Below are 23424 nucleotides of genomic sequence, written 5' to 3'. Positions count from 1 at the left end.
ATCATATGTAAAGTTCCAACAACCTTTGCACACCCAGGTACCTGGAAATATAATTTGAAAATCAGGAAAGCTTTATCCATTTATAGCACACGAGCAGGTAGCACTGAACTCTTATAAGAGGATGAAATCCCTAAAAAGGGTAGAATGAGAAAATAAGGGACACAAAACAAATCCACCACCTGTCAGTGGTCTACAAGCAAAAAGAAATCTACCAGGGATGCTGAGGAGGAGTAGAGAAATAGGAGACAGCATGTAGGTCAAAGAAAGAGAATTAAAAGAACAGACAGAACCAGGAAAAATGCTAACAGCAGAGTAATACTGGGTTTTCCAGTAAGGCAGACACCAGTGCTGTCAATAAAAGCTGTTTCAGTGGTTGGAGAAGAGTTACATTTCCATGAAGGCAATAAAAGAGAGGTGAGGAAATAGAGACGGACAAAAAATTACTCTCTTTAAAAAGTTTGGTAGGGTCTGACATGATCAAACTCACTATAATAGATTGTGTCCCATATGTTACATAAAATCAGCTAACCTATAAATGCTTATTGTGAGATTATGTATAAACCACTGTGCCAAAGCTCTGCAAGATATTCATGACACAGTCTTTACGATGAAGGATGCAATGCAAATGAGAAAGTAACGCAAAAAGAAAGAAAGAAAGAAAGAAAGAAAGAAAGAAAGAAAGAAAGGAAGGAAGGAAGGAAGGAAGAAAGAAAAGCATTCTAATTGTACTTTGAAAAGAAATCCCTTCAAAAATCCTAAGCAACCAAACTAAACAAGGTACTTTTATTTACTGGACAGAGAGAAAAGAAGCAAGGAGCTTCCCCAAATGCCCCCAACAACTGGGGCTGGGCAGGGGAGGGCAGGGGAGGGTAGGAGACAAGAGCTGGGAAGTCAAGCCAGGTTTCCCATGAGGATGGCAGAAATCCAGTCATTGCAGCCATCACTGTATTTCCTGGGGTCTGCTCTGGCAGGAAGCTCAAGTCAGGAGACAGAGCCGGGAACCACACCCAAGCATTCTCCTGTGAGATACAAGCATCTTAACCACTAGGCTAAATGCCTAGTCTTGACTATGTTCGCCCTTATTACCTTTGTGGAAAAAATATGAAATAAACCTCAGGTGCAAAACAAAAACAATTTTGTGAATCAATGTATTTAGCCTCTTTTGACTAGGAATATAAAAGAAACATGTAGATGTATGTATCTAGAAAAGATGAGTAAAAATAGGGGGGTGGCACCAACCCTACATAAACTTCTATTATCCACAGTAGGGTTATAGGTAGCATGCTAAGGCAACAAGAAGTACAAAGACCTTAAGCTACACCTGATACACCTGTCTCTTCCTTGCCCTTCTAACACTCAGACCTGGCCTTGGTGTGCAGGGTTGTACAGGCTGGACATACAGTAGCAGATGCTACACCAACCTTGGAAACTGTAGCTTCCCTGGAGAGGGAGTTCCGCATACTCTGGCAGGTGATTCACACCTGGAGGAAGGGTATGGGGAGCCTTTTCCCAGTTCCTCGTTCTCTAAGTAAACATATCTTATCGTATAATCATTAGATTGGCCTCTTTAGGTGCTGGTACAGTGGCTCAACAGACTAATAACACTTGTAGCTCATATGGGCACAAGTTCTAGTCCCAGCTTCTCCACTTCTGATTCAGCTCCTTGATTATGGACTGCAAAAACAGTAGAGGATGGCTCAGGTCCTCGGGACCCTGCACCTGCATCAGAGACCAGGAGGAAGCTCCAGACTCCTAGCTTCAGATGGGCTCAACTGTAGCCACTGTGGCCGTTTGGGGAGTGAACCAACGGATGGAAGAATTTTCTCTCTGTCTCTCCTTCTCTCTGTAGATATGCCTTTCCAATTTAAAAGAAAGAAAGAAAGAAAGAAAGAAAGAAAGAAAGAAAGAAAGAAAGAAAGAAAGAAAGAAAGAAAGAAAGAAAGAAAGAAAGAAAGAAAAAAAGAAAGAAAGAAAGAAAGAAAGAAAGAAAGAAAGAAAGGAAGGAAGGAAGGAAGGAAGGAAGGAAGGAAGGAAGGAAGGAAGGAAGGAAGAAAGAAAGAAAGAAAGAAAGAAAGAAAGAAAGAAAGAAAGAAAGAAAGAAAGAAAGAAAGAAAGAAAGAAAGAAAGAAAAAGGTGGGCCTCTTTCAGAGGCCCAGGGCAAGTGATTCTGAAATCTGACCGGAGTAGATCCTCTTGGGGATAGGATGAACTTAAACAGAACTTTCAGCTATATTGGGCCAACAAACTGCAAGTACAATTGTAAACTAAAATAATAACCTTCCTTTCTTTAATGCTGACTCCAGATAGTTAAGTGAATAAATTATAGCCAAGACTGTTTCAGTGTTATGACTGTGAAATTTGAGATAATCCCTCTAATCGACCATCCAAAGAGTTGAGTCTCCTATGAGTCCTGACCTAGAAGTAGGTATCTGTCACTGTGACTTTCAGAGTCCCTGGGTGATAAGAGATGTTCAGTGTCAGTGAACACAAATTTAAGTTTCGTTACTGAACTTTCTGGAGATGAATTAATGAAAGCCTCCATGTCCCATTTAATTCTGAAAGTCACTGCTGACATTTAAGAATTTTCAAAGGATTTGAGCGAAAAGCATAATGTCAAATCATTGTTTGCATTTGAAAATTGAGATTTCAAATAAACCAACTTATTAGAGTTCAATGAGGAGTTTCAAAATTCAAACCCTCAATCTGTAATTTTTTTCTGACTTTAAGACGCTCTCCTTTCACATTAAAAAATGTCAAGTAGTTAGAACTGTTCTGTTTATTTGATTATTAAAGACTCCACTATAATGACTAATCAGCAATTGTTGGTGAGCAAAAAAGAATTTTATGAATCCAACATATTCAAATCTAGGAAGGATGTGTTTGTTGTTCTAACAACTGCACATCAGATGCTGGTATCACGGAATCAGCTAGCTTTCGCGAAGTCAGGGAATCAGTAACTAGAGTGATCTAACTGCAATGAACAGTGCCCCACTCTAGATCAGCAGTTACACACTCCAGCCTTGCGGGGGAGGCATTGAAAAAATATTGATGGCCAATCCCCGCCCCCCGCACCGCAGACAGTCTGACATAACTGGCCTGTGGAGGTCTACAACTCGAACATAGCAGGATTTCCAAGTCAAACACACATCTAGCTGGGTATTTCTAGGCATTACCTAGATATTTCCAGGTATTTCTAATGTACACTCAGATTGCAAACCCCTTTCCTTGGACTTCTCAGGCTACTGCAATGAAAACCATAAATTGGGTGTCTTACAAGCATTTATTTCTGGAATCTGAGAAGGGCAAGGTTCAGGTACAGTAGATTCTGTGCATAGTCAGGGTCCACATTTGTGCTGTATTCATGAGGTAAAAGTGTCAAGGGAGCTTTCTGGAGTCTCTCCTTTTTTTAAAATATTGATTTATTTTTATTGGAAAGTCAAGTATACAGGGAGGAAGAGAGATAGAGGAAAGATCTTCCTTCCATTAATTCACTCTCCAAGTGGCCGCAACAGCTGGAACTGAGCCATACCAAAGCCAGGAGCCAGGAGCCACATACAGGTCTCCCACATGGGTACAGGATCCCAAGGCCATCCTCCACTGCTTTCCCAGGCCACAGGCAGGGAGCTGGATGGTAGGTGGGGCTGCGAGGATTAGAACCAACACCCATATGGGATCCCAGTGAATGCAAGGAGAAGACTTCAGCCGCTAGGCTACGACGCCGGGCCCTCTGGAGTCTCTTTTATAAGTGCACTAATCACATTAATGAATTTGTGTTCTCATGACCTAATTTACTTCCCAGGCCTCCAGCTGCTCATGTCAGTAAACTGGAGATAAATGGATTTTAAAATATCAATATTGGGGTACACAAACATCCAGACTACAACACAGCACTTATGATCTAGACTGCTTAGATTTGTATGATATCTAACTGCTATTTATAATTGACATAAATAAAAGAAACAAGTACATTTACAAAATATTTCTTTTTGATGACTTGGTTTTTTTCATAATAGATTTATTTTATTTTTGATGATGTTTACATAGTTGAGAAGGATGCATGCCCATGTGGGCCACCGATTAGGGTGGGAAGGGCCAAGGAATGGGGGAAAGTGGATGAGACACCTGTTTCCATTCTTTCTGTATTTGAGGGAAGGAGGGACAGAGGAGGAGAGCGCCACTCCCAGCGGCCGAGCCACATCAGTGTGGGACATCAGTGTGGGACAGCCACTCGATGGGATGACTTATTGTAAATCAAACTTCTCTGAATGTGATTGTTCAGAAAATTAGAATTACTAAGCAAACATAAGATGTCGCCTACATAACCTACAACTAGAAACACGGGCATGTGTAGAAATAAGGTGTTACGTGAGGTACAAGATGAGTTTTTCATCTTTCTGGGAAGATGTTGTAGGAGCGTCAGAATAAAATCCTAAAATCTTCTATCTAAATACTTCTCTGAGGATAGAAGTTAAGTTACCCTCAGGTTTCTCCCCATTTATGACACGCACTGGTTCAAATGCATGTTCCCTGAGTCTCATCTTGAGGTTTAATCAAACTATACATTTTTAAGGTAAAGATTACTTTCTGAAAATGATAAAAGAAGCCACAATCAACTTAGAAATTTCAATAAACATTAGAAACCATTTGCAATAAGTTCATCAAGGCTACAGATTCTGGCATTAGATAAACCCCAGTCTAAGCCTGAGGTTACCATTAACTGCCCAAGATGAGCTCCTCTCTGAAACGACACCGTGGAGGGACATTCTCCGACTGTTAGGCAGGGCCCAGCACAACGGCTCAATGGCTAAATCCTCACTTTGCAGGTGCTGGGATCCCATGTGGGCAATATCTATGTCCCAGCTGCCCCACTTCCCATCCAGCTCCCTGCCTGTGGCATGAGAAAGCAGTAGAGGACGGCCCAAAGCCTTGGGACCCTGCAAACATGTGGGAGACCTGGAAGAAGCTCCTGGCTCCTGGCTTTGGTTTGGCTCAGCTCTGGCCACTGGGGAGTGAACCAACCGATGGAAGATCTGTCTTTCCTTCTCTCTGTGAACTGATCTGCTTTCCAATAAAAATAAACGAATCTAAAGAAAGTGTTAGGCAGATATAGAAACAAAAACAAATTTATTTTCTGATCACATGGCATTGTTTCCCATCCAAAAAACTAATGAAAAGAAGGATAAACCTATACTTCTCTGTTAAATGTGTTAATAAACTATAAAGTCATTTGCAACATCTATTCTCTTTTTTTGAAAAATTTATTTATTTTTATTGAAAATGCAAATTTATACAGAGAAGAAGAAACAGAGAAAGATCTTCCATCTGCTAGTTGACTCCCTCAAGTGGCTGTAACAGTCACAGCTGAACTGACCCAAAGGCAGGAGCCAGGAACTTCCTCCTGTCCTCCCACGTGGGTGGAAGGTCACAAGGTTTTCGGCTGTCCTCTGCCACTTTGCCAGGCCACAAACAGAGCTGAATGGGAAGTGGAGCTGTCAGGACACAAACCAGAGCCCACATGGGATCCTGGTACTTGAAGAGGGAGGATGAGCCAGCTCAGCCACTAGGCCAGGCATAAAGTTTTCTTACACATACATTTCAGTGACTGCAGTGCAATAGTGGGATATTAAGTTATTTTTTAAAAAGATGTATTTATTTTTATTGGAAAATCAGATATACAGAGAAGAGCAGAGACAGAGAGGAAGATCTTCCACCCGATGATTCACTTCCCAAGTGACCGCAACAGCTGGTGCTGCGCCCATCTGAAGCCAGGGGCCAGGAACTCCCTCCAGATCTGCCACGTGGATGCAGGGTCCCAAGGTTTTGGGTCGTCCTTGACTGGTTTGTCAGGCTACAAGCAGGTAGTTGAATGAGAAGGGAGGCCAACAGGATTAGAATGGCACCCATATGGGATCCCGGTGCATTCAAGGTGAGGACATTAGCCGCTATGCTGTCGCGCCAGGCCCCAGGGTATTAAATTATACATGGATATGGAATTATTTACAGCAACTCCTAGCATATGATGCTCATTGCAGTCTTGAATTGGCTGCAACTACTGTGCATTGCTTAGTTCATGTTGATCAACAAATAGAGAGGAGTTTTTGTTATTCTGAATAAGCAAATTGTGTTTGTTTCCCAAAGGGGTTCTAAATTGTGAAATGATGTTCTATGGAATCCATATTGCTCCACAGTATATAATTAGTAATACTGTGACTCAATCAGGCAATCAACGTATGTGCACAAATTGCAAAGGAAGAAGACAATACCCTTATTCCAACCCTCCTCTCCCCGAACCTCTATAACTCTGTCAGCCAAGTGCAGAAATTGGCTGATCAACTCCGTGGAACCATGTCACATCTGACACTAATCTCCCCGTGTTGCACTCTATTCCTCAGACAAGGGCTAAAACAGCGAATTAGGAGAGACAGTGTTTACAGGTTCCTTTGACCCATCAGTTCCTCTTACATTCTGGGGAAAGGAAAAAGACATAGAAAATAAGCTGATTTTCTGCCAAATGGATGTGATCATAGGCCAAGGGTGAGCCCTTCAATCAGGAAACTGGCAAAGCACAGGATGACATGAGGCTCACTTCACAGACCTTGTATTTGATTCATGGTGCAGAGATTAACAAAGAAAAAAAATGGCACCAAATGATGTCATCTACTTCAGAAAGAAAAACTGCACTGCAGCACTTCTGTGGTGATATCAAGGTTGCAACTGAAGAAAACACATATGCCTGTTCAAAAACAGAAAATTCACCTTTTCCTTAATTACCTTATTGCTGCAATGAAACACTGAAGCTATTCTATTTCATTTTTGCAAAAAGTTCTGGCAAAATCCTGCAAATTATTGCAATTACTTATAGCTCCATTTGAGGGTAGTGAAATTTTGAAGTAAAAAGAATGATTTAACTGTATTTATTATATACTGTGTTGTAGAAATAACACAGGGCCTCTGCCTTCACAGACATTAAAATTCCAGAGGAGGGGATGGGGACGATAAAGAGGCAGAAAACAACAATAAAATCACAGAGATAATTAATAAGCACCATGAAAAAAGAGGATATGAAGATGAGACTATGATGAGGTGGGATTTTGGCACAGCAGGTAAGATGTTCCTTGGGATGCCCATGACTAGGCTTGAGTTCCAGTTCAATTTCCAATTCCAGCTTCCTGCTAATGTGTACCTTGGCAGGAATCAGTGTTTGAGTCCCTGCCACCCATATGGGTGATTCAGGTTGAGTTCTGAGCTCCTGGTTCCAGCCTGGCCCTGTGCAGGCTAGTGTAGGCATTTGGGGAGTGAGCTAGAAGATGGCAAATAAGAAAATTAGGGATGATCAATGACTTGAAGGATGTATCAGTTACCCCGTGGCAAAGGAGCAGAACTAGATCTGGCACAAAACTAACCTTTTGATTCTTGGGTCCTTCTTTTAAATCTCCTGATAGGGTCCAGCGTGGTAGCCTAGTGGCTAAATTCCTCGTCCTGCATGCCCTGGGATCCCATACGGGTGCCAGTTCATATCCAGGCTGCTCTAATTCCCTTCCAGCTCCCTGCTTGCATTCTGGGAAAGCAGTTGAAGACGGCCCAAGGTCTTGGGACCCTGCACCTGCGTAGGAGGCTCAGAGGAGGCCCCTGGCTCCTGGCTTTGGATCAGGTCAGCTTCAGCAACTGCAACTTCTTGGGGAGTGAACCAGTAGATGGGAGATCTTTGTCTGCTTCTCTCTGTAAATCTGACTTTCCAATAAGAACAAATAAGTCTTTTTTAAAAAAAAATCTGATAGTTTTAAGTAATGCCAAAGAACAGTGAGCAGGGTTTCTGCTCTTTCACCCACGCATGGTCCAAAGAGGCCCAGATGGCCAAGGTTGAAACAACACTTGAGCTAGAGACTTTCTTCCTTCTTCCCATATGTAACTTTCATTTTCAAAGCTCTAAGATTAAAATATAAAATTTGGGAGTCTCTGCCTCTCCCTTTTGGCTTACTTCAGAACTGTCATAACTTGAAAGAAGTCAGACAGGGTCAGAGTGTTTAAAACACTAGAGTAGCCCTGCATGATGCTGGTTCAGCATTGAGGTTTGGCATAAAGCAAAGGGCTGGTTTGCAATGAATAATTATTTCTTGATTTTGTTCTAATAGAATTATGTTAAAAGTAAAGAGCCATGTAAAAAGTAAAGTTGGAATTTTTATCTAGGTCAGTAGATAAATTTAGAATATCACAAATGGAGGAAACAAGGTATTTTCAGCAACCCTGAATCTTTCTCTGATTTAGATCAGTTTTTGGTAACAACTTTAATGATCTTTCTTGACACTCAAGGTGAGAAATTCAAAATTCAGAGAGAAAGACATAAGAACAAGCCTATGAATCATTTAGTGTGAATTCAGTTTAAAATTTATTCCACCTGAGGCAGTTTCATTAGTAAGATGGTCAAAAGAGCTGTCCCTAGCCTCAGATCTTTTCTATTTATAAAGCACACTTCTCAAGTCTCGGGCTATAAGAAAAATAAAATGTCTAATTGTATCCTTATTTTCATATATAACTATTTTTAACTCTTTTTGACCTCCAAATCAAAAATAAATTAAGAAAGGCCTGGAAAATTACTATTCTGCCAAAAGATGTTAGAGTTCTCTCATATCCATACAAGGACACGTTCCTTCCCCTGAGCTTCTCACGACCCACATGACTGTCTTCCTGGTCAGAATAAACCTCGGGCCTTACACCTTTCAACACAATAAGCATAATCCTTCATATATAAATAACATGATCATTTTTTTAAGAGTACAGCATTCTTACTTGACTAAAGAGCTACATCTACTATCACTTTTATGTGGCTTCTCTATTGGTCACACACCACACAGAACCATTCTACCTCCATGTCTCATTCCTGCAGTGGTTTCTGCATCTAAGGGATTAAGGTCTGACTTAATAGACCTAGCGTGTTGATGCAAAATATTCCCACGTGTGCCTTCTCACCATGTACTGCAAACTATAAGACAGCAAAAATGATTACGACTGTTGTAATGTACAAACTATAATTAAATTTACTTTTCCAATATGACAGATTTGCATTGCAGTGACCCTAACTAAACAAAGTATCTAGTTGTCCATCCAAACCAACATAGGGAGCAGATTTTAAAAAATAAAAAAGATGTAGATATTATTTTCGTTCACGGTTCTTTGATTAAAAAACTGATATTCACACCTCGGGTGCTCAATGACATTTGTTGTTTTTCTGGGATATCAAATTGCCTGCTGAATGGAAAATGGAATGGAGAGAACAAGAGTGGAAACAGAGTTCCCAGTTTGAAGATTCATGCGTTATTCACAAAATGATGAAGTGACTTCAGATTTGAATGGCAGTGGCAATTGCAGTAGAGACAGATACAAGAATTTGAGATTTTGAAGTAGAATGAGTAAAATGTGTTGAAGCATTAGACTTTATTAAAGGAAGAGGGAAAGGAGAAATCAAAACTTCTAAAATTTTGATTATTTTTTTTAAAGCAGAAAGAAGAGGAGAGATGGGGAGAGGTCTCCCACATGGTGGTTTCACCTTGAATACACTAGCAGGAAGCTGGAGATGGAAGTGAAGTTGGGACATAAACCCTAACTCAGGCCCTCCAGTATGGAATGCTGGCTTCTTGAACTGCCTTTTTAGGGGGATGGTGGGGACACAATTAGAGTATGTGTGTGAGCGCATGTGAGTGTGTGAGAGAGAAAGAGACAAAGCCAGAGAGATCTCGCATCTGCTGGTTCACTCCCTAATCCCCCTAATACCAGAATCAGCCATGGCTGGGAGGGTAGGTGATGGAAACAATTAAGATGGAGAGGTACATACTTGGAGTATAACAGAGGTAGAAATTGGAGTCCTGTTCTAGAAACGATATATTCAAAACACCCAGTAGCTGTTGTCTTGAAGAGATTGGAGTTGAAATGTGGGTTTGGAGTGTCATATATTTTGTGTGTAGACTTCGCAGCACTTAAATACTTTGGCATGAGATACTTTAAGGCATTGTGACTGTGGCATAGCTGAGCTATGAGACAGCAGAACAGCTTTTCACACATGAATGCTTGTGTACAGATATCACATCTAACATTTCCCATTTCAGGCTACGACTTCCTCTCCCCCTTTCTCTCTCTCTCTCTCTCTTTTAAGATTTACTTATTTGAAAAGAGGCATATGTGAGAGAGAGAGTGCCATTCATTAGTTTATTCCTCAACAGCCAGAAAACTAGGGCTGTGTTGGGCCAGGCCACGCCAGTAGCCTGGGACTTCATCCAGGTCTCCCACATGGGTGGTAAGGAGTCCAAGCACTTGGGCCATATTTTGCTACTTTTCCAGGTGCATTAACAAGGAGCTGAATCAGAAGTAGAGCAGCCAAGACTACAACTGCATCCCATATTGCAGGTGGCAGAATAACCACCACAGTGTTGGCCTTACCTTCCTATCTTGTGATCATGGAATCACTTGAGAACACACAGCCTGAAGTTCTGGGGGTTGATTAGTTCAGATTCAGGGCATGTAGGCAGTATTCAGGTGGACAACTACTCACTACTCAGGCTGAGTATTAAGTAAAGTCCTAGGAGCGTTTAGATTTCTCACACTGTTTTCCCAGCTAGCATGACTTATTTCTGCCTCTGGGGAAGGCAGGGAGATCTGTCAGACATTTCTCACTGCACATGGTTGATTCACGATCTTTTAAGTGACTCAAATCCACACATCAACCTCTTCCTTCTCCTTTGTTGCTTCCTCCTCCTCCAATATGGTCCCCATTGATCACCACCTCCTCCTTTCTATGTCTTTGTGCTGTCTCCTCCCACAATAACACAGGGAACTGGGTAAGCTACAAAGTTAATAATAGGTGAGAGTGGGTGTCTTCTAAGGTTAGGTAATCCCAGCAATGCAGCTTTCATCTTTCTTTTCTGGACTGCTCGTTCTACGGGGAAGCCAGTGGCTGGGTTGTGGAGGCTCAAGCAGCTCTGAAGAGTTTCCGTGGAGAGGAACGGAGTCAGCCCACCAACAAACAGCCTCACTGGAGAGCCACCAGCATGACCCTCCTCCAGATTCAGTTAGGCTTTCAGAAGGTTTCAGTTGACTCTTCTCTACAACCTCCTAGGGATCCCTACCCAGAAACACTCATCCAAACCATTCCAGAATTCCTGACCCAGAGAAACTGAAAAATAATGGTTATTATTTTAAGTTCCAGATGCATCAACAGAAAACTAATTCATCCTATAAAAAGACTGCATTGCTGTTGCCATAACTCATTATTAGAACTTTGTATTTAGCAATGTGAAAAGCAAGGAAAATAAATTCCCCCACAAATTTTACAGAAAAGAAACATCCAAACCATGAATCCACAGTCTCTCTAAAATTTAAGCCCCGTGCCCAGGACTCAGCAGAGAAGCTGGGTTTGTTTGTTGGCAAAGAAGGAAGATACTTTAACTTAGCTGGGTGATGGTGTTTCAGGATCTCAGCCTGCATGACAAAAGAAAACACAAATGGATTTTGGAGCCTTTGTTTTTACTGTCACAAACAGTTCCAAAGGGCACAGGAAGGAACTCTGGTGTTTCCTTTACACCAAAGCAGACAGTGGTATTTTATTTATCTGAGAATAGGAAGTTATGTGATTACGAATGCTGATTATCAGTATTCTTCACAGAAGAAGGCCTCCCAGATTTTAACTTCTAACCAAAGGCTGCCAGAAAGCTTTCTAGTCCCTCTCCCTCTCCTTGGAAATTTGTTCTTTCACCTTTATCAGGAATTGAACTTGGAGAATTTGTCAAGTCATAAAATCATTTTACATGCAAGCGCCTCCAAACATTGAAACATGACATGCTCTTGCCCTAGCCTGGCCCTGCTCTCATTATCCATAGCACAGTATCCGTTGGCAATCCTGCACCATTTTATTTTGCATCCATGATCTTATTTGAATCTTAAAAACTGAGGCCCTGACAAGTTGCTAACCAGCTTCATTTCACTGAACAATGGACCACGTCTCTCTGAGACATGAGCGGGCTGTGCTGGTTTGGAAGTCCTCTAGCAGCTCTGACGTTCCTTTATTCCAAGCCATGGACACAAAATCCTATCAGCGCATGAGATACACAAAGCATAGACCAGGAACGTGAAGACCTGAATCCTGGCTCCACCAGGGGCTGACCGTCAGTACTGGGAGTAGTCACTTAAACCTTTCGAATCTCAGAAGCCTAAAGCAGAGTCAACCAGAAACGCCTGATAAGAATTATTTTGCAGGGCCAATAAAAGAAAATATGTAAATAGTCTTTTGCTTTAGGACCTTGACATTACAGAGTTCTTTTCTCTGAGCCCCAGGTTGCCATGCATAAAACTTGACAGAACAGGGCCTGGTGCGGTAGCCTAGTGGTTAAAGTTCTCATTTTAAAAGTGCCCGGGATCCTATATGGGCATCAGTTTGTGTCTTGGCTGCTCCACTTCCCATCCAGCTCTCTGGTTGTGGCCTGGGAAAGCAATTGAGGACAGCCCAAAGCCTTGGGACCCTGTACCTACATGGGAGACATGGAAGAAGCTCCTGGCTCCTGGCTTCAGACTGGCTCAACTCTGGCCATTGCAGCCACTTGGGGAGTGAACCAGCGGACAGAAGATCTTCCTTTCTGTCTTTCCTCCTCTCTGTATATCTGACTTTCCAATAAAAAGTAAATCTTTAAAAAAAAAATGATTTAAAAAACTCTTGACAGAAGAGGCAGACCCAGGTTCAGTGGGGTGAACCGGCAGTGATGCTGTGGGGCGCTCCTCTTCCCCTCAGCAGGACCGCAGCACTGGGCGCTCGCCGCCTGAGCTGTCAGCTGACACTTCCCAGCTCAGCCCCGGCAGAGCCCTTCACGCAGCTGAAGGCGGTTTATTGGTTTATTGGGGGTCACTCCTCCCTCCCAGGAAGCAGCTTCCATCCAAGGACTGGCAGCGCAGCTTAGGAAGGACAGGCTCTCTGTTCTCCATCTGGGAACTACGTGAGGCGCCCCCTCAGCTGAGCGCCCTGGGAGGCTGGCTGGGCCCCTTGTATAACTGCCTCGTGGTCTACAGTCCTGCTTCCTTCCCTCCCCCGCAGTTGCCATTTCTGAGAGCACCGCCCTCAGAGACTTGCTGCGTGTGAATTTCCATCTTAGAATCTGTTTGCTGGGAATCTAATCATCATGCTGTAACATTCTGATAGCGAGATAACAGAAACAAAAAGCTTTGAAAACTGAAAAGCTATCAGCAACACTGGAAATCTTCTACCATAACAAGAGGGAGGCTATCTAGAAAACAGTAAATGGATGTATTTTTAAATTTTCTCTTATAAATTGTATTCGTCTGTTGCTATTTGGCCATTAAGGCTGCTAGGAAGAGAAAGGGCAAGTGCTACCTTGCATAGAAGGAGGAGCTGATGTAGAGGCACTTCCTTCTGGTTCAGAAAAGAAACTGGTGGGAAACCCTCAGGTTAGGGAGAAAACAGCAGAGAGAAAAGGCAGGGAGAAGTTATGCTGTGTCTACCCTTGACTCCTCTTACAGTGGGATCTGTGGAGAGGTGACACTAAGAACCTCGGGGCTAGGGCTGGGTCCTCTGTGAAGAGGCAGGGAAAAGTCCCTGAGCTCCAGCGTGGTTAGAAGCAGTGGCCAAACACTGGCCAAAAGGAGCCCAGATAACAAGCCCATCCCCACACCTTGTATGTGGCTGGTGTTTAACTGGTAATGTGGAAACTCAATCATGCCCACCCCTGAGGATGCAAGCCGGGTTGCAAACAGCCTAGCCTTAAGAAGAGGAGGAAAAGAAACTCTTCAAGGCCCTGGAGGCACTGAAGCTGGCTGGGTAAGTGCCAAGCTGGGGCACATTTTGTGGTGTAGCTACTCAAGCATCTGCCTGTGCTGAGAGCATCCCAAATGAACTCAAGTCCCAGCTGCTCTGCTTCCTCTCCAGCTCCCTGCTATTATATCTGGGAAGGCAGCAGACAACGGCTCAAGTGTTTGAGCCTCTGCCGCCTAAAAGGATGATCCAGCTGGAGTTTCTGGCTTCTGACTCTGTCCCAGCTATTGCAGCTATTTGGGAACAGAACCAGTGGGTAAAAAAATCTCTCTCTCTTTTTTAATCTCTCTCTGTAACTCTGCCTTTCAAACAAATAAATAAATCCTGCAGAGGATACCTGGCATCACAACAGAGGACAGAACAAATCAATCAACTACCCCAGCCATATGTTGGCAGCAAAAAGCTGCGCAAACGGAGACTCTAAGATGGACTATGTCAATCAGTGGATCTGAAGCAACTTCATTGTGCTTGGAACGGCAAGACTGGCAGCAGTTCATAACTGTTGAACTTCAAAACCACCTGAGCAAGACCCTCAGAGCATGCCCCACATTGGGACCTGGGATGGGTGGGAGACTGGGTGGGGCTTCTCCCTTTATCTCCCTCTTTACCCCAGATACAGGAAAAAAACAATGTGGAAATAACAGCCTTATCCACTTTCCTGTAGCCCTTGAACCTTTTTGCCCTAATTAACTATGTAAAGATTATCAAAAATAAAGAAAAATATTATTCAGCTATTAAAAATATACATATATGTGGAAAGTTGACTTCAGGGAAACATTTTAATGATACAGTTCAGCTGGGGCAAGAACTTAAGAGATTACACAGTGATAAGGGAGATAGAAAAAAATCATTGCAAGCTCTATTTAGAAATGTTTTCCTTTCAAAATGCTTATTAAGAACATAGATTTCAGGACCAACGTTGTAACATTATGAGTAAAGCCATTACCTGTAATGCCAGCAGCCCGTATGACATCCATTTGTGTTCCAGATGTTCCACTTCCAATCCAGCTCTCTGCTGTGGTCCCAGGAAAGCAGAGAGCCCACGTGTTTGGGCCCCCGCACCCTTGTAGGAAAGCTAGATGAAGCTTCTGGTGCCTGGCTTTCGCCTGGTCCAGCCTTGGCTGTTGTTGCCATTTGGGGAAATGAACCAGTGGATGGAAGATCTCTGTCTCTTCCTTTCTCTCTGTAACTCTGCCTTTCAGACACATAAATAAATACATTTTAAAAGTAAGTCTTTTAAAAAGGGAATACAATTCTGCCTTTGTCCATGCCCACAATGACTGTTAATGAGAAACTATACTGTTGTAATCTTATGGGAGAACTCAGTGGTGAGGGAGAGATTAGGAAAGAGGGGAGGGGAAATCCCAGGGCCTATGGAACTGTATCATATGGAACTGTATAATAAAAAGATAATAATTTAAAAATGGAAAAAAAAAGGAGTGCATGCACACATTGTATAATGTTCAATGGGGTAAAGAAATCCATAAACATGTACCACTTCTTTGTGTTGCTTGATACAGTTTCAATATGGCTTGGTAATTGAAAAAAATTTCTTAATTTTTTTTATTATTAATTGGAAGGCAGAGAGAGCACGAATGAAAAACAAATCTTCTATCTGTTGGTTCCTTCCTGAGTGACCTGCAACAGTCAGGCCTGGGCCAAACTGAAGTCAGGAATGCAGAACTCAGCTCCAGGTTCCTACGTGAGAGACAGGAGCTCAGGTATTTGACATATGACCTTTGGAATTGGAAGCAGAGCTGCGACTGAGCCCCAAGCACCCCGATGTGAAATGTAGGTCTGCTCAATAGCATGCGGATTTTTAAATTTCAAATTTGCAATTTTCAAAATCCAGTCTTGATGTGATTTTTAAAAAATATATAAAGTATTTACATTAACTACCATGAAATTCTACACTTGACAGAGACTATTTCGGAGAAAACAGTAATTTGGGATACTTATGCATTACTTCATAATACTGAATCATAAAATACTCTTTTTATCAAGCTCTTAACATAGGATAAATTTCCTATCTCACTTTAGGCCATGTCTGTGAAACACAACCTAGGATAGTTATTTTGTCAGTTCAATATAACAGAACAAAAGTTACTAGTTGCATTTATGATTTTCAGAATGTTATCTATTAAGTTTATTTTTATTTTATTTAAAACAAAACAACAAAATACATTTAGAAAAGGCTGTTAATACTGAGTTTTAAAGATGTTTGTTTATTTGAAAGGCAGAATGATGAGAGTGAGAACTCCTCTGTCCACTGGTTCACTCTCTGACTACCCGCAGCCAAAGCCAGGAACTCATGTGGGTGAATGCAACTCCAATTCTTACACCAGCATTTGTTGCCTGCAGAAGGGCAGATGGGAATGCTATGGGATGTGGGATTTCCAAATGGCAGCTTAACCCACTGAATGACACAAAAATGACTGCCTGTAAGTGTAGGACCCAGCCCGGGTAGGTGACGGGCGGCCTCAGAGGAGGCTGGGAAGGGTGACTGAGAAGGCCACACCAGGAGAAGGCAGCTTCTTCCTCGGACCCACCAAGGTTGAAGGGAGCCTTTAACACTCTAAAAGCAACATTCCTTTGTCCCCCAACCTCCTCTACAGCCCCCTAATAAGAACAACCCCTTACGTCCCCCAGACACGACTTCCCCGGCCACTATCTGTACCAGATCAATGAATCTTGCCCGGGAGCGCTCCCAATAAAGCTTCTTTTAAGCTGAACTCTGCTCTGTATGGATTTCTGGTTCTGAACATGAACTCCAACCTTACAGTGAGGAGGATTTTTTAATGTGTTAGATTTCTGAAGTTTAAATATACGCTTTGAATACACACTTAACTAATGGGTCAGGAAATAAAAAATTAAGAAGCTGTAGTGAAGGGTACAGTATCAAACTGAACCCTTTGGGTGGTCCTGACATGTACTTTCCATTAAACATAAATTTCAGTGCAATAATTCTTTAGTGTATTTTTTTCATATATGGTTGAAAAAACAAGCATGTAATTTTAGTTTTTAAAAGTACCAGAATGTATTAACAGGTTTTTGTTTCTTAAGGTAGTTGATTTTTATTTCCTTTTTCATATTTTTTTTGTGCTTTCCAAATTTCCTAAATGAGCCTATTACTTTTTTGAATTGGAAAATAAGCCAATAAGTGCTAACAAGAGCTAGGGAGAAATATCAGTCTGATCTGCCTGCTGAGATACCTCTTTCGGGGCCCACATAGTGTAGCAGGTAAAGCCACAGCCTGCAGCACTAGCATCCCATAGGGGCAAGCCCAGCTGCCAGAGTTCCAATCCAGCTAGCTCTCTGCTAACGGCCTGAGAAAAGCAGCAAAAGATGGCCCAAATCATTGGCCTCCTGACCCCATAAGAGACCCAGATGAAGCTCCTGGCTTTGATCCAGCCATCTGGGGAGTGAACCAGCACATGGAATATGTTTCTCTCGTCGCCTCTCTCTCTCTCTCTCTCTCAATCTCTCCCTGTAACTCTTGACTTTCAAATAAACAAATACTTTAAAGTCCTCTTTAATATGAGGCAACTGCAATAGGTAAAAAGGGCTAATGGAACCTTCATGCCGGAGTGGAAGACTGGGATCCCATTCCGAAGTTGAAGGTGAGTGAGGAACAGGTTGGAGTTGGGCAAAGAGCACTCCAGGTACCGTGAGTTGAGTGTGAAGACTGGGTTAGAAGAGAGTAAGTGCGAGGCATGTCATCCCCTCTGTAGGCAAGGACAAAGAACTTGGGAGAACGATGCAGAAACAAGCACGTGTATGGCCTCAGATCCTCTCCCTGCTCTCTAGGTCAGGGGGTGGGAAGGCAGATTTACAGAGAGAAGTAGAGGCAGAATACTACTCCATCTGCTGCTGGTTCACTCCCCAAGTGGCTGCAATGGCTGGAGTTGAGCTGATCTGAAGCCAGGAGCCAGGAGCTTCCCGGATCTTCCATTTGGATGCAGACTCCCGAGGCACCGGGCCATCCTCTACTACTTTCCCAGGGCCACAAGCAAGGAGCTGGATGGGAAATGGAGCAGTCAGGACACGAACCAGCACCCATATGGGATCCCAGTGCTTGGAGATGGAGGATTAGCCTTTTGAGCCACAGTGCTGGTCCACTAAGCTATTTTTGTTTTAATAAAAACTATAGGGAAACAGAAAAAGCCTTTCTGTGGTCCTCCCCCAGGTTCACAGATGATCTGGTATGAAGGTTTTGGAAAAGCACTGACATCTATTTTTCTGTAGGGCTGACTGACACTCAATTACCAAATAACAACATTATGCTATACAAATGCTGGCCAAGAAAAACTTACAGAACTCGAAAGTAAAAAACATTTTTTGTTCAGCTGTAACAGGGTGGTGACCTCCTCCCACATATACAGTTTCTTTTTTGCAAAGTTAGGGATAATTCAGTCTCAATGGAATCAATGGCTATAAATAAATGTTAAAGTAGGAATAACTGTAATTATTGTGCTTGATGCTAAGACTGAACTTAATGGTCTAAAAGTACCATGAAACCTCTGGTGCCAACCAGTGCAGCAGCATCTTACAGAGTACTCAAAAGGTAAAGTTACACAAAAATGGGGAGATCAAGTACAATTAAGTATGTTTTTCTGAGAAAACACTCAGAGTTTACTAGGTTCCAGTCACTGTTCCATGGACTACAACTTGCCATTCATCTAGTTCTCCCAAGGAGGCAGTATTACCAGCCCTGTTTCAGAGATGAGGAAAGCTACTATTGTAGATCCAGGATTCTAACTCACTTACCCAACTGATTTGCATTTCAGGGCCATGCTGTTTAAGCTATCTTTAAACTCCTAGAGTGGCACACTGGTCACACCACGCACAGCACAGAGGAACTGAGACTGAAGCAGATTCACAATTCTCAACTCAGGCGGACTCTGCGCACCTATGCTCACTGAGAGAAGTGGTTAAATGAGTAACCCACACTATTTACATAGTTTCTCTCTGGCGCTGGATGGGTGTAGTTTTGCTAACCTATCTATATGTACACAGGATGCATCTCCATTCTAACACTCAGGTCCATTTTGGAGCAGTCAGGCTCTCAGGGAAAAGTTCATGACTTTTTCCCTGCTCTGCAGTGCAGTGTCTAGGGCACAGCGTTGAACACCTGCAGCCCTTCTCAGGGTACCTGGGTTCATGGCTGGCTCCACTTCCATTCCAGCTTCCTACTGATGCACACCTTGCAAGGCAGCAAGGAATGGTCCCTGCACCCATGGAGGACCTGGCTGGAGTTTCTGACTCCAGTTTTGGTCTCACACAGCCCCAAGTACTGAGGGCATTAATGGGGAAAGAGAAAAAGGTAAATCTATTTGTCTGCCTTTCAGATCAATTTTTTAAAATTTAAAATGTAAACATTTTTATTTTCTCCATATCTTCTCCATGAGGTTGGAGAACATTTTCTTGAGCTCACCTTAACTGAGGCAGACGTAGTCAGGTCTGCTATTTCAAGCGTCAGACTCATTATTCATGCAACATTTACTTACTGGATATCTTTTACATGACAGGTTTTATTTTTTTAGATTAGAGATTTTTAGCTGAATAAAGTTGACCAAGTGCCTCTCTTCAGAGACCACATGTTCTAGAGCTCACACAAACATCCAGACAAACAGATCTGCTAACAGATATGAAGAAAAATAAAGCAGGGTCATTGGTTGTTTAGAAATTAGCAATGGCCATGTTGCCTTTATATTAGATGGGATAGCCAGGAACGTCCTCTCTGAAGTTCCATTTGAACACTGACCTGAATGAGACAAGAGAAGAAGCCATGGGAAGATCAGGAGATTGCAGGCAGAGGAAACAGCAGCCACAATGGCCCTAACATGCGCCTGTAGGCATTCTGGCAGAGCAGTAACAGGCTGGTATGAGTGCAGAAGAATGAGCAAGCAATAAACTGATGAAGTAAGAGATGAAAGAATGAGGCAAGAGTCCAATCATGTGGCTGAAATTGTGGACCTAATTCCACTTGTTGTAGGAGACAGCTGGATGATTCCAAACAGGAGAGTGGGCAACGCGTCCCCGACCCTTCGAAAGGACCACTCTGCAGTTCAGAGGATGCAACACGAGGAAGAAGCAGGGACAAGAATTAGGAGGTGATTACAGGAGGTTGGGCAAGACAAGATGAAGACCTGAACTAGTTGCTACTGTAGGAGGCAGCCAAAAATGGAAGTGTGCGCTCTATCTGTATTACATAGTAGAGCTGTTAGGAGGGGCTGACAGATTAACTGTGGAATAAGAAAAAGAATCTAGGCAGATGAGGAAAGTTGAATTACCATTTGAAAAAACTTCTCAGAGACAATGATGAGAGACAATTGCGTGGGAGACATATTGAACTTAACACACTAGGGTTGTGGCCACAATTCTCACTAGAGTCATTTTCTTGACAAAATGACAGGCCCACAGAGTGCAAGCCAGAATCCTCAACACCTTCCATTCCAGTTCCTTTCCCTGCAAGGGCACCACACAAACCACACAGACCACAGCCATGGCCTGAGGAAAAAAAAAATTTTTTTTCTTGCAGGTGGAGGAAAAAATTAACAAGGAGATCTGTGTGAATAGACTCTATAAAGTAGCTACACCAGAAATAAATATATGTATGTACTTCCTATACTTAACATGCAACAGTGTATATATTAACATATCGATTGTGAACATTGAAACACATTAGCACTTACCTGGTCATGAGTCTTTCCCCTTGCTTCACAACTCAGTGTTGATAGAGTTCTGTAGCCTTCTTCACCTTTCTGTGATGTTTCCTCAAGTCCAAAGCCTTCAAAGTCCTTCCCCTCTTGGCTGAACTCTGGTACAGTCAGGAACTATCACCCAAACACAGTGACCTCTGAAACCAAAGAGTTTTAGTGTAAGGCAGAAGAGCTGGCCCAATCCTTTCTTTTCTTTAGAGAAATCTGAATCCAAAAGACTCCTCTGAGTTATAACATCCACCCTCTGTATGCAACAGCCCAGGCCTTTTTAGAATTGCAGCTTACGTGTATTTAATATATTCCTAACAGCCTACATTTTTATTTAACGCAGAGGCTGCCTGAGTCAGATTCCTCTGTGTCAGCAAAAGAAGTTATGCAGAACAAGAAAGTCAACATGCATCTGCTAATATGCTATCACCCCAGTGAAATTTTCTCCAAGAATGGTCTTTGGGAAGTGTTTTGGCCAGAGAATTGTGAATCTGAGTTGCTTACTGGCCGTGTTTAAATTCCTAAGACTTTTGAAGGCTACCCTTTCCAACCACCACTGCCCACACTTTTTAGAAGGTTCATTAGTTTCAAAGGCAGAGAGAGAGAGAGAGAGAGAGAGAGAGAGAGAGAGAGAGAGAGAGAGAATCTCCTTCATTTGCTGGTTCACTCACCAGATGGTTGAGACTGCCAGAGTTAGGACAGACCAAAGCCAGAAACTCCAGGTTCCCCTCTGCCGCCTCCCAGGCAGAGGCATTAGCAGAAGCTTGGTAGGAAATGGTCCGCAGTGGACTACCTGAGCTTATTGGCACTCCCACATGGTATGCTAGGGGCTCACTTTGTCGCCATTGTTTATGTCATTGACCCTTAACCCTTACTCCATTCCTGTGCTGAAGCAGTAATAGTTACCTTTTAGAATGGTGAAACAGAAGCCTCACCGAGGTAAGCCAGAGAAGCACTAACACTTGAACACTTACTAGGCTGATTCTCAGGAGAGTCTGCAGTCGCTGGGAGAAACACTAATCTAGTTGAGAGTTACAGTGGTGAATAAGGTGGGACCAAAGGGCCCGTTCACGCCTTTTGCCCGTCGTGGGGGAGAGGTGCCACGCGAGAATATTTACTTTGGTAGGAAAACCTAACCCCTGGGGCAGCCACATGGAAAAGGACTCACATTTTTCAACCACGCTTTTCTGTCGTTAGTGTATTTTTTTCTTTGAGACTATCCACTCCCCGCTTGGGTTTACTACCCGGTCACAAAACATTTGCGCAACGACCTGGGGAGTTGTGACACCCTTGGATGAAAACCTGAGGACAACTTGGATGAAGGTCAACTTCTAAGCAAGAACACGGCCTGCCCTTGCCTTGGTAAAACAAACCGAATGGAAACGATTTGTTCAGACGGGAGCATCCAAATAGACGCAGGCTCTGAATCCTTGGCAAACACGGTTGCTCAGCGAGACGTCAAAACTCCAGCGCGCCAACAAACGTGTGGTGGAGCGCCGGCCGCCCCACGCAGCCTCTCTCCCGCAGGCCCGGGCCGGGTGGAAAGTCGAGAGGGCACTCGTGGCTTCGGTCAGAGGTTAACAAAACTAGGGTGAGGGCGTGGACAGTGGCGAAAAGGAGCACGGGTCACGGGAGCGGCCCGTCTGGGAGGGCCTCGGACCACCGGCCCCGCACGTAGTGCGCCGCCTGAGGAAACGCCGGCGCCCGAGCGCAGGAGAACTCGGCCTCGTTCCAGTTCCCGTTCCCGTTCCCGTTCCCGAGGCCGCGCGCCCCGCCCCCCCGGAAGCATCCCCGCCGGCCGCTCCCTTCGCCGGGGCCTCCTGGGGACCCGGGTTGTAAAATCCCACGCCGTGGGGCGGGCTCGGGACGGGGCTGGACGAGGCACCCCCGCCCACTGGCGGGGCCCCAGCGCCGCTCTGGAGCTCCCCATCCCCCAGGCTCCCAGCCGGGCGCGGCGGGCCCTGCTCGCGTCCCGCATCTGGAGCCCGGCTGCCGGCCTGAGGGAGGAGTCGCGGCCGCGGGGATCCCGCCCCTGGGCAGCTTTGGACTCCCGGAGCCCCTGGAACATCTGGGTGCGGGGGTGAGCTAGCGCTCCAGATGTGGCTCCTGGGCGGCCCAGCTGTGCGCGCTCCCCGCCCCCAGACCCGCGGCGGGGCGAGTCGGGGCGGGCGCGGGGGTGGGGCTGGGGAGCTCTCCCTTGGGGCGGACTTAAAAGCCTGAGGAACCGCGAGGCCCCGGGCTCCAGTGATGGGCCTCGCCGTCCTTCGGCAGTCACCGCCTAACGGATAAGTTTCCGGCGCAGCTTGCGTCTCGCCGCCTCCGCCGTCTAGCAGCCCGTGGCGCTTCACGCACCAGCAGAGCAGCATAGGGCAGCTCTACGGGATTCTGCACAGAAAACCCTTATCTTTTGACCTGGCAGAGCGAGCCTCTTGCTGGCGTGTGACTCGAGCCACGCAGACAGGCGAACCCTAGGCTCGGGGAAGGGCCCAGAAGTTAAAAAGTAGAGGCTGCTTCTGGAGCTTGCCCGAAAGTGCTCTTTGAGCAGTTTTTGGATTCTCTAGTTGAAGTGTGGATTCGTATTCCACCTGGTACTAGCGAGTTTGGGGCGGGAAAAAAGCCAAGTGAACTCCGTGATTCAGTCCCCTTGGAATGTGCCTGGAATAATAATGGAGGCTTGGAAGGGTTTTATGGCCGGGGTGGCTGCTGGAGGGAGGAGAGGCGCGCCTACCCCTCTGCGGTTGGCGCATGGCCGAGGGGGGCAGTGTTGCCTTGTGTACAACCGCCCCGCCTGAAAACGGGACAAAAATAGTCGGGAGCATCTGGTTTTAATCAGCCAAAAAGCGTTTCTATCAGCTTCTTCCACCGTCCTGCAGAACCAACATTGCAGGACCGGCCAACTGTATTCCC

The 23424-nt window shown here is 44.3% G+C and overlaps 1 long non-coding RNA gene across 3 annotated transcripts in view; it reads right to left on the bottom strand.

Moving 5' to 3' along the window:
• LOC131481785 (uncharacterized) overlaps window positions 1-21661 on the bottom strand; it is a 230142-nt gene extending 208481 nt beyond the window's left edge. For all 3 annotated transcript variants that reach the window (XR_009246559.1, XR_009246561.1, XR_009246560.1), the window contains exons 1-2: window positions 21492-21661; window positions 20503-20666 (exon numbers count right to left, since the gene is read on the bottom strand). This is a non-coding gene — a long non-coding RNA (uncharacterized LOC131481785). The remainder of the gene's footprint in view (window positions 1-20502; window positions 20667-21491) is intronic.
• Window positions 21662-23424: the final 1763 nt, after the last annotated feature.

The sequence above is a fragment of the Ochotona princeps genome, chromosome 13 (genome assembly GCF_030435755.1).
Source record: "Ochotona princeps isolate mOchPri1 chromosome 13, mOchPri1.hap1, whole genome shotgun sequence".
Taxonomy (NCBI): domain Eukaryota; kingdom Metazoa; phylum Chordata; class Mammalia; order Lagomorpha; family Ochotonidae; genus Ochotona; species Ochotona princeps.
Note: the sequence above shows the minus strand (reverse complement) of the source record. Positions and strands in the feature narration are given on the sequence as shown.